This window comes from Bidens hawaiensis, unplaced genomic scaffold (genome assembly GCF_021521415.1).
Source record: "Bidens hawaiensis isolate Kalapana, Puna unplaced genomic scaffold, B.hawaiensis_p1.1 tig00039978_1, whole genome shotgun sequence".
Classification (NCBI taxonomy): Eukaryota; Viridiplantae; Streptophyta; class Magnoliopsida; order Asterales; family Asteraceae; genus Bidens; species Bidens hawaiensis.
In genome coordinates, this window is record NW_027505634.1 from 77,607 (window position 1) to 90,458 (window position 12,852).

Below are 12,852 nucleotides of genomic sequence, written 5' to 3' on the forward strand. Positions count from 1 at the left end.
ACTTGTGCTCTCTATCTCAGTTTATAAGCTTTAACAAGATACAACAATTGTAAATTTTATAAATTCACTGCTTAATTTTTTATTTTAATACAAATATTTGAAGCATATGTTCCTGTAAATGTAAAAGGTGTTTTAAAAATATCATTATTATGAAACGTTGTTATTAGATTTTTTAGATGCGTTGTTATAATTAGTATTGACATCTTGTTATAACTAACAATGTAACGGCATTTTAAAGGATCGGGTTATAAAGGTTATAAAAACGCTATACCAAATTTTGATAATTTTCATATATGAACAAACTGATAGCAATTAAGTAACAGGAAAATCCCATTTTACTAAAAACAAAGTTTCGGTCTTAGGGCCCGAAGATTACTTGCATTATTTGATTTAATTGCTTTGTAGTGACATTATTATAATGGAGTGTTATCCAAATGAAATATTACAGAAATTAAATGCTTACAATAAGGACTTAGGAAAAATAATGGCTACCTTTATCATTATTTGGGTTAAGAAAAAAATTAAATGAATTGACTTGAAACTGAATTAACTGATATAACCGAACATAAAAACAATTTATTTTCTTTCCTTTTTTTGGCAAAGTGAAATTGATGGAAACTTTTCAATGTATAATTGTTTAGTACATTTTGATTTTAATCACTATCCATAAAAGGTTAACTGAAGGTTGACTGTGTGCAAAATTTTAATGTATAATTGTTTAGTACATTTTGTGGATAGTGATTAACGTCAAAACTCAAAAGTATAAGAAAGCTAATGGTGTTATTGGGCCCAACAGGCCCAATAGGAGAAGAAACCCAACTTCATTCTCATTATGTGAACTTAAATCCTAACATGTAAGTATGTAACGTTGAATATAATATAGAGTATAACATGTCACTAGAACATATTATTAAAACTTTAATTATATGTTAAGTCTTTGTTTTAAAATATATCTATAGCATTAATATCATGAATCAATAAAACGGTATTATTGGTTTTTATTAGTCTCAGCTATTAATTTTGATCGTTGTCGATCCCAACTAATAAATTGGCTAGTGGTGGTCCCATCTTTTAACATATTTGTTTTCCAACGTTTTACGATTAACAGAATCCTAACGCCGTTACTTGCAGGTCGCCGGAAACACGCTTTGGGCCGGAAATGTCACATTTTTTGCTGGAAAACTCAACTTGAACACCTCCACCACCAAGTACCACCAATCGATTTCGACGATCGTTCTGGCGACCTCAATAGTTAGGCCTTTTATGTAACATCCCGAAATTTCCAAAATGATATTAATTATATTACTTAATAATAGAGGGAAAGTTTACTCGGGTTATCGGGAAATAAATAAATAGAGTAGGAGTAGGTATGGGTCGGGCTAGCGTTGGGTAATGGATATGGGTTATGGACTTAGATTAATTGAGATGGGTTAAATGAGAATGGGATCTAAGGGATATAAATATCCCCTAAACCCAAAATATCTTCATTTTCACCAAACTCCCTAACACTCCAAAACACACACACACCACCAACTTCGCCGGCGGCCGGGACGAGAGAAGACCGAGATCAGAGAGAGAGATTAGTGTGATTAGCAAGTAAACAAGATCCAAACAAGCTCAAAAATGTATGATTCCTGATCTTTGAAGTTTAAAGATCCGAGTTTTATAGCGTATGTACGACCGGAAACGGTTGGGGAACGTAGGGGGTGATGTCGAACCATAGTAAGGGTGTTAAAATCGCTCGAAATGCTGGACAGAAACCGAAACAGCGGCTATCTGGGCAACTTCGCCTGCAACTGGGCAACTTCGCCTTCAAAGCGATAACTTCGCCTTCAAGCGACAACTTCGCCTGAGGCCAAGTTCGCCTAATGGATAACTTCGCTTACGGCTAAGTTCGCCTGATGACAACTTCGCCTAGAGCTAAGTTCGTCTGGTGACAACTTCGCCTAGAGCCAAGTTCGCCTGCTGACAACTTCGCCTAGAGCCAAGTTCGCCTGATGACAACTTCGCCTAGAGCTAAGTTCGCCTGAGGCTTAACTTCGCCTAAAGTCAAGTTCGATTAGAAAATAAATTAAAAACCTAATGAAAAATGTGTTAAGACAGTTAATGGAAATAAAATTTTTCCAAGCTGACCTGGCAGCTCGACCCCAGCCAGGGGCTCTGCCCCTTGGACCCTGCTAGGGGCTGCCGCCCCTAGACCCCGCTGCCAGGGGCGCTGCCCCCGGACCCCTGTTCGTTGTGAGTCATATAAAGATAGAAATACATTAGGAGAAGTGATAGTTAATTGATACGTGTAACTTGTACAGTCAGCCGAGCTCAGTTAAAGAAGGGATTTACAGCTATCAGAGGAAGAAGCAGAGTTCAGGTGAGTTTCTAGCCCCATTCCTAGTTATGTTTTCGGGGCTGTGTGCATACTCGATGTGTTGTTAATACGCTTATCCTAAGTGATAAGTGTATGCCATATGTGATATATGTGATAGATATGAATGATTGCTTGTCGGTACGCGAACGATCTTCGGATATTGCGCGTACTGTCAGGTTAAAAATAAAGGTACGAATATTATATATCGAAAATGTATGAATATTTCAAATGAACACTTGTCGGGGCGTGAACGATCTTCGGATATTGCACGTATCGACAAGGGGTATGGTTAAATGAATGATATAAAGAACGCCTAGAGTGTTCTTATGTTCTAATGTAATTATCGTATATGTGAAGTATGTGTATATAGGTACACGAATGGCATGTGAGTTCTATGTTCGACATGGTAAGTTAGGATGACAAATCCCTCTAGCTTCTGTCGGACATAGACTCGGCAGGTGATGGCGTAGTTAAGGACTGCGAGCCTTATACGTGATGTAGATGATTGATGTAAACGTAAATAAGGATTGCGGACCTTATACGTGATGTAGATAAGTGTCAGCATAGGAAAAGACTGTGAACCTTATACGTGCTGGTTTTGTAGCATAGGGGAGGACTGCGAACCTCGTACGTGCTATGAATTAGGTTGCAACATAGGGAAGGACTGCGAACCTTGTACGTGTTGTGGATTTATGTCAGCATAGGAAAGGACTGTGAACCTTATACGTGCTGGTTTTGTAGCATACGGGAGGACTGCGAACCTCGTACGTGCTATGAGTTAGGTTGCAACATAGGGAAGGACTGCGAACCTTGTACGTGTTGTGGATGTATTATGGTATAGGGAAGGACTGCGAACCTTGTACGTACCATAAATGGTGAACATAGGTAAGGACTGCGAACCTTGTACGTGTTCACGACCTTGAGTACGGGTATAGACGGCGGACTATGAACGTACTCTCGGTAGACTGAGGTTAGTGATTGTAGATGTGTATGTATGTATGGTAGCAAGTACGTACGTAGAACAGAAGGGTAACTAATGATGTATGGATATGTATCTACGGATAGGTATGTATGTGTATGTATTGTATGGCGTTCGATTAACCAGAACTCACTCAGCGTAGCTGACTTTTAGTATGCACGCAGGTGAACTGATTACAGAGTTAGCATGAGGATGACGCATGGCATGGTTTGAACGGCTGGCATCTGAAGAAAGAAGAAAAGATGTTTTAAATATAAAGTTTTTTGTTATGGTATCGAAGAAAAGATTTAATGTTTTGTAACAAATGATTGATGTTTTGCATTCCGCGAAAAGTTTTAATAAACTCTGATTTGTAAGAACTGTGTTTATGAGTAAATCCGACGCTAAAGTAAGGCTACCGGGTTCGGGGCCTTACATTTTACTACAAAAAAAAAAGTTCCTAAAGGTCCGATCAAAGGTTACAAAGATTTTTGGGACGAAAATGTTGAGTAACCAAAAAAAATTAGTTTCCGGCCAAAAACGTTTTCCCGCCGACCAGCAACTAACGGCGTTAAGATTCTGTTAGTCACGAACAAGTGGGAACAAATATGTTAAAAGACGTGACCGTCAGCAACCAATTCATTAGTTGGGACCGGCAACGACCAAAAAATTGATTGTTGGGATTATTAATAAAAACCAATATACCATAAATAATTGACACGGATTTGTATTTATAGCATAAAATCTCTTAATTTTATCATTTTATGTATCGATATTCATTAAAATTATTATTCTGTTTACCTAAAAATAGTGTGATGCTACAAATCCTTAATTTACCTTAAAATAACTATCCGATCTTTACATAATAAATAACTGATATAACCGAACATGAAAACAATTAAATGAATTGACTCGTAACCGAATTAACTAATCTAACCAAACTTGAAAACAATTTATTCTTTCTCTTTTTTTGGCAAACTGAAATTGATGGGTCGATTTCTTTTCAACTATTCATATTTTAACCCTCCACAAACCCGAACTAATCAACTTTTAGTACATCTACGATTAATTGAATTGGCCCAATGCATACAACCGATACCTATCGAGTAACCAATACAACAAGGTTTTGAGAGACAAAGTACACATCAATACCTATGGTAAGCCAAAAATCGATTAATGCTATTACTTTTAACTTTATTCAATAATAATTGTATTAGCCACTACAGCATTTATGCTTTTGCTTTTAACATTTATTCAATAATTGCATTAAGGGCCATCCAACTATCTATGGCAAGCAAATATTCAAGTAACCGAATTAAAACTGGGAAAATCAAACTGAAATAACTGACTCAAACAAATACGCAACAGTTTGGTTTTGTTTTACTTGGAAACCAAAGATTACATTTCGGTTTTGATTTAAATTTCACTTGGAAACCAAAGACTCGCGCCAAAACTAAACTCCAATATTACAGACTCAACTCCAAAAGCGAACTAAACTCCAAAACTCCAAAACCTAATTTTACTCCGAACCAAAAGTAGGGTGTCAATTCCTGATATGACCCGAAATTCGATACGAAAAAATATAGGTTTTGGATCAACTGACATGACCAGTTATCTTAAACAGGTCAACCCGAACCCGACATGTTTAAAAAGCAGGTCAACCCGAACCTAACCTGTTAAAAAGTGGGTTTATCTGTTAGCCCGTTTAACAATTTTAAAGAAGTTAATACTTTGATTTTGGAGATGAACAGTTTAAAATTTAAAGTTAAATACTTAGATTTTTAATTTTTCATATATCAATTAACTTTTAAAAGTAAAACTGATTTCTTTTTAAACTATTTTTATCAACTTTTAATTCCAGCATTTTTATTTTATTAGTTCTAATTGTTTATTCTCTGATTATTTTCATTTATTCGTTTTTATCTTGAGCTAAATATTTGAACCTAAGTTTATTAATTGAGAACAAGAGGTAAATACACAAAAACAATTATATCCATCACAAATTATTAACAAGTTTTATATGAATTAGAGTAATTAATTGTTTAATTTATTATCAAGTGAATTGGTATTACTCATATTTGTATATGAACATAAAATGGATTGACCCGAAACACAATCCAAACAAATGGATCAACACGACACAACACAAATAAATAAATGAGTTGGCTTAGGGTTATAGAATCTCAACATGCTAACCCGCTAACTTATAAACTCATCAACCCGACACGATTGACACCCCCCTTCTTCTATTACCCCAATCTTCAAACAAAGTCTTATAACTAAAGATGAGCTCGGTACCGACCGGTACCGGAAATACGATCCCGAAAATTACAAATTCTTGGTGCCGGTGCCGGTATTGAAGATTAAAATTCGGAAAATACCGATACCGTACCGTACCGATCCCAAAACTCAAAACTTTGGTATCGATTCGATACCGACGGTACCAATTTCAATACTGGTATCAAATTTGCTCATCCTACTTATAACTACTAAAATAATTTAAAATTTATTAAAAAGAAAAAACAATTAACCAAGTCAAACAATAAGCAAAAACGCCACTAGATTTCAATCTACTTTGGAGACTTCCAACACACAATCTTTAATTACACCCATCACATGCAACACCTTATAAATTAACCTTAACATGCACTCACTCTCTTCTTAAATCCTTCACCACCTCCATTATCACCCGATCATCTTTCAACTCAAAACCCATGGACCTCTTTTACACCATCATCTTCATCACAATCACCTTCATCATCTTCTCCTTAATCCGGGGCCTGAAGAGAAGCCTGAACCTCCCTCCAGGCCCCAGAGGTTGGCCCATAGTTGGCAACCTGCTGCAGGTTGCCAACTCAGGCCAACCTTTTTTCCAATACGTTCGAGAACTGTTCCCGAAATATGGTCCGATTATTACCCTCAAAATGGGAAACCGGACCATGATAATATTATCAAAACCTGACCTGGTTCACGAGGCCCTGATCGTGAATGGTCAGGTTTTTGCAACACGGCCCGCAGAGAATCCCACGCGGGCTGTGTTTAGTTGTAACAAGTATACCGTCAATGCCGCCGTGTACGGCGGCGTCTGGCGGTCGTTACGGCGGAACATGGTCCAGAACGCGCTCAGCGTGAGTAAGTTGAGGATGTTTAGAGCGGTTCGGGTTGCCGCGATAGATAAGCTTGTTGATAGGTTGTCGGTTGAGGCCGCGGCTAACGGCGGTGCGGTTTGGGTGCTGAAGAACGCAAGATTTGCTGTGTTTTGTATACTTGTGTCTATGTGTTTTGGTGTTGAGATGAATGAGAAAATAATTGAGGAAATTGATGAAATGATGAAGACAGTTTTGTTAACTCTTGATCCAAGGTTATATTATTATTATTATTATTATTATTATTATTATTATTATTATTATTACTAGTTTTTAATTTTTTTTATATTATTACTTTACATCTAAATACCATCTAACCTTATGTTTGCAGGTTAGATTATGATTATTATTATTATTATTATTATTTAATTTTTTTATATTATTATTTACATCTATATACCATCTAACCTTATGTTTGCAGGATAGATTATTATTATTATTATTATTACTTTTTAAATTTTTTGTATTATTACTTTACATCTAAATACCCTCTAACCTTATGTTTGCAGGTTAGATGATTACTTGCCGGTGTTGGCCCCACTCTTTACCAAGCAACGTAAGCGTGCTATGGAAGTACGAGACCAACAGATTAAGATGTTGGTCCCGATAATAGAGCGGCGACGGAAGGCTGTCACCGTCCCGGGATCCGATCCCACGGCGGCGGAGTTTTCGTACCTCGACACGCTTTTTGACTTGGCGGTCGAGGGACGGAAGGATCCTCCGTCGGATGCGGAAATCGTGACGTTGTGTTCAGAGTTTCTCAACGGCGGGACGGATACTACCGCCACCGCCGTCGAGTGGGCGATCGCTCGGTTTATAGAGTCGCCGACGATCCAGTCGAGACTCTACGACGAGATAAAGTCGGTCGCAGGCGACCGAAAACTTGATGAGAAAGATATTGACAACATGCCGTATTTAAACGCGGTCATAAAGGAGTTATTACGAAAACACCCTCCGGCGTATTTCTCGTTGACCCATTCGGTTACCGAGCCAGCTAAACTCGCTGGCTATGATATTCCCAAGGGGCCAATGTGGAGATATATATCCCCGGGATCAGTGAGGATCCGAAACTTTGGGCCCACCCGGAAAGATTCGACCGTGATAGGTTTCTTTCCGGGGGCGAAAGTGCGGACATCATCGGGGTGAAGGAATTAAAGATGATTCCATTCGGGGTGGGGCGAAGGATATGCCCCGGGTTGGGGATGGCTACGGTGCACGTGAGTTTGATGATCGGTCGAATGGTTCAGGAATTCGAGTGGCGGTCGTGGCCCGAAAACAGTAAGGTGGATTTCGGTGAAAAATCGGAGTTCACCGTGGTGATGAAGAACTCTATTAGAGCTAAGATTGTACCTAGGGTTTGAAATTTGATTATTATGTTTGATTGTGTTTTTGGTGTTTGTTATGTTGAAATGATTATTGTGTAATTGATGTTGTAATGTTGGATTTTGTTGTGTTTTTGAAACAAATTTGGAGGTACGGTATTAAAGATTTCATGATTATTATTTGTAGACAAATTGTTGGATTTTATTGTTATGGGCGTAAGCGAGCCGTGCCCGAACTCGTCTACGGTTAAGCTTAAGCCCGGCTTGTTAGTCATCCTTTCAAGTTTGAGCTCTCTTTTGCTCAATTAATTTATTATTTATTAATTGAGTTATATACATTTTCAATTATTTTTTATATACTTTGAGAAAAACGTTAACGAGCCTAAGCTCAGTTCAAGCTAGCATGCAATACTTTAAACGAGCCAAAGTTCGCCTCAACTCAGTTGTGTAGTCTGAAATTAATGCATAGAGTTCCAACTTTCAAAAGAATTAAAAACCTAAAAGTACACTACGTATTTAAGGTTTGACGAGCCTAAATGATCTTTCCATACAAAGCTTGACCTCGGGCTCAATAAACAAACAAACTAGCCTTGGGTTCGATAAGGATTGGCTGGCTTCAAGCTTTTTATTAATCCAATTTTAAGTAGTTCACGAGCAATTCTGCTTATTTGTCTTTTCAGTGAGTGATGATTCAAACCTCATAACAAAATTATTTGTGTAACTTAACTATTTAAGTCAAAACATTTGTGGTGATGATTCAAAAAATAGTAACAAATGCTAAATGTAAAAATAAATGGAAGACAAATATTTTATAAAAATATAATGTTTTAATTTTTATTATAACTTATATTTATAATATATAATAAACAAAAAATAATACTTTGTTAAGTATGAAACGCATAGAAAAGAGTGGTTTATGGTTGTAGGAAAATTAATGTGATAGCCCAAAGAATGCCCAATCATGATCAAGTCAACCCACACAATACAAAGAAATTAATGTATGGATCCATCATGTTTAACCAAATATGTTAAAACAATACTTGTTCTGAACGACCACTAATAAAGTCTGGCAGTCTGAGCACACTGATTGGCAAAAAGTTATCCACGTCAGTGATCACAGACAGCGATAATGACATGGCCCGCCATCAAAACTTACACCTCGAAGGCCCACTATGATAAAAACCTCTGGCTAGTGAACGATATTTTATCACGAATGAGACTCAAATCTGATCTTTTATAAAGAAAGTCATCATATTTCCGCCAGAGCAATGCTTCTTGGGTTGATAAAACAAATAAGAGATTTCTTTTTGAGAAAACCATATTTTTTTTCCTTTGTTATTAAAAGAATATACATAACTAAAATATCAAAACTACGTATTTAAATATAGACCCAAAATTCAATCACCAAAACAATTCAACTTCACCTAATATGATTAGAATATGCTAAAAGATTGTTAATACTTTACTTGACAGAATGTATAATCAAATTAATTAACGAAACAACATGAATTCGTGTCCAAACTTCATGGTTAATCGATAGTTGACAAAAATAATCAAACAATATTTTCAATAATCGAATTAAACCGAAATAAGCGTTTAAGAAAATCTAACAACAATAACATTAGACATTTAAAATCTCAAGACAAAATGGCTTTTGGTTATCAAAAGGAAGCATACGATTTTTTATGTTAGCGTTTAGATTTCTCAGTTTGCCTTTTGATGGTTTTCCGGGTGTTCCCCTTTGGTGTCTTTTTTTTTTTTTTCCTTAGGGTATTTGCTAGTTTCCGCTACCTTTTTTTTTTTAATAAAAGTCAGTTCAAAAAATAAAAATATCATGAAAGTGATTAAATCTTATATATTATGCTTTTTATGGGCATGCATATAAACAAAAATCGACATGCACTAGACACATTAAATGATAGGCTTTGATTAATTCTAGGTATTTTAACGTTATTGGTAAGACATTAATTTCAGATATTAAACAACAATATATTATTTAAATATATAGACATTAATAGTAGAGCAAAAACGACTTGTCAGGTATCTTTTTTGATACCTGACAAGTCGTTTTTGCTCTACTATTAATAGCGTGCTTGTCACGACATTAATAGCGTGCTTGTGTATTTGGAAGACAGTGAATTAATCTATCTTCTCTAACAAATGTTTTCTAACTTCGAAAGTGGTAAAGGATATATAATCTCTGGGTCTTATTTGGATTAAAATTTGTATAGTTTAAATCCTTGCTTTGAAAAGATTGTTGTAATTTCTCATTTTAATGTGTTATCACTATGTATTTTGTCCTTTGACGTCTATTGTCTTGCTAGTTATGCTGGTTTTAGTGAAATTTGCTGTAAAAAAAGATGTTATCCCTTCGAGATATTAAAATATTTATATCACCCTCACGTTGGTGCAAATCAGAACCACATGTTCGCATATAGCTCATACTTAACTCTTCGTGTCTGCCTCTTACTCGAGTGGTCTACTTTTTTTTATTTTTTTAAGGCCGAATTTTATAGAAAAAATAAACTTCAAGCAAACAGCAGAAATCCATGTAGTACAAAAGAAACTACAATCCCACTTGAGTGGTCTCCTACATAATAAACTTAAATTACTAATTCGCTTAACATTGTTTTAAAGCGTGTTGTTTCGGACACGCAAACTGGCCCACACTAGACCGTTTCATGCCCATCATGTAACATGTACTATATTATTGAGTGTTTCATATTCATATGTCCTTACTTTGTCATGTTAAGACTGCTAAGTTTAAACAATAATCCAACAATCAACAAATAATATCAAGAAGTTATGTTCAAATACTTGTCTCCTTAAAATGTCTGCGTCCTCATAATCTCGTTATGTCTTATGTTGTGTCCAACACTTCACAACATTTCGATTTCGCTCTCTCGAGCCTTGCAATTTTACATCAAACTATCAAAGCTTGATAACGAGGATCTGATCATACCTAAAATTTCATGCCCAAATTCATTATCTGGTTAACCGAACTAAACCAAGCCAATGCCCAAAACCAATAGACTAAACCTATCCATAGCATTCTCCTATAAGCGAAATTTTGGCTTTCGTTTAGTTAGGATCCAAAACCGACTCATGCGTCTATATGGAACGATACAGAAGTGATAAATACGTACTAGCAAACGTTTAGATAAAAACCCATATGATAGTTATTACAATATTAAAAGTTGTTCTAAACATTTAATCATAGACTACACACTACATTAGCCTAGGCATTATATTCTATCAAAAGTAACCAACATATTAACTAAAAACATATCCAACAAAAACAACTTAAATAAAAACCAAATTATTCAATAGAGATTCTATGTTGGTTATGTTTGTTTAGAGTTATTGACCCGTTTCTTCGTGTTCCCGAAAATCAATAAACGAGTCGACTTTTTGACCATACGATAGATTTGAGACCACGCGTAATGGCTCGTTTTTCAGCTTGTTTTAGGGTCCTCGTTGTATATACAATGAAGGTCAGAGGATATGTTGTCCAATCAAATCTTTTTTATTATTAATTTATAGTTATACTAGATTTTATCCCCCCATAATATAGGGGGGTTTGACATTATTCGTTTCTAACATTTATATATTTTTTTGGATTTTAATTTTATTTATTGTAAGAAAGTTAATAATATATACTTATGGTTTGATTATAAAAGAGTTTCACAAATAAATGAGATGTTATAACCCGGTTTAAAAGCTATCTATGTTTAGTGTTACCCATGACCAGCTTTTTTTTACTGTAAATTGTTTCTTAACCATGAATAATATCTTTTTTTTTTCAAAAAAAATCGGATATTACTTTTTAGCATATCCCTATTTTATAGGATTTTCATATCAAATATTTGGTGAGATTAATTTTTAATTTAATGAGATGTTATAACCCGTTTAAGGGTTATTTGGGTTTGGTGACCCATACCCGTGAATTCGGGTCAAATGCATGAGAAGCCTTCATTTACAAATAAAGCAATATGGTGACTTGAGATAATGTAAGGAGCAACCAGAGAGCTTCTAAATGTTTCGTTTATATATATACTAGATTTAATCCCCCCGTATTATGGGGGTTGTTTTACATTATTCGATTTCAATATTTATATATGTATATTTGGATTTTAATTTTATTTATTGTAAGAAAGTTAATAATTAATATAATTGAGATTTGATGATGAAATAGTTACACAAATATAAATGATATGCTATAATCCGATTTAAAAGCTATCTAGGTTTGGTGATACCAATTACCCATTTATTTCTTTATTATAAAATTGTTTCTTAATTATAAATAATATCTTTTTTTTAATAAAATAGGATATTAATTTTTAATATATCCCTATTTTATAGGATTTTAATATCAAATATTTGATGAGATAATTTTGAATATAATGAGATGTTATAACCCGTTTAAGAGCTACATGGGTTTGGTGAGACCTTTACCCCTGAATTCGAGCCAAATGCGTGAGAAGCCTTCATTTACAAATAAAGCAATCTGATGGCTTGAGAGAATGGTTGTTTTACATTTTTCGTTTTTTAATATTTACTTTTTGTATTTTAATTTTTTTTATTATAAGAAAGTTAATAATATATTTAGGGTTTGATGATGAAAGAGTTTCATAAAAAAATGATATGTTATAACCTGTTTAAAAGCTATCTGGATTTGGTGACCCATGACCCGCTTATGTTTTTTACTATAAAATTGTTTATTAATTATAAATAATATCTTTTTTCAAAAAAAAAATAGAAATTAAATTTTTGTATATCCCTATTTTATAGGATTTTCCTATCAAATAATTGGTAAGATTAATTTTTAATTTAATGAGATGTTATAACCCGTTTAAGAACTATCTGGTTTTGGTAATGCCCATACCCATGAATTTGGGTTAAATCAATGAGAGGCCTCCGTTTAAAAATCAAGCAATCTGGTTTTAAAAAAATGATATGTTATAACCTGTTTAAAAGCTATCTGGATTTGGTGACCCATGACCCGCTTATGTTTTTTACTAATAAAATTGTTTATTAATTATAAATAATATCTTTTTAAAAAAA

General features: G+C 34.7%; 1 pseudogene across 1 annotated transcript; it reads left to right on the forward strand.

Moving 5' to 3' along the window:
- The first annotated feature begins 6,034 nt into the window (after nucleotides 1–6,034).
- Nucleotides 6,035–8,019, forward strand: LOC143614388 (cytochrome P450 77A2-like; annotated as a pseudogene). The gene is made up of 2 exons (XR_013150286.1): nucleotides 6,035–6,681; nucleotides 6,976–8,019. The product of XR_013150286.1 is annotated as a cytochrome P450 77A2-like (transcript).
- The last annotated feature ends 4,833 nt before the right edge of the window (nucleotides 8,020–12,852 follow it).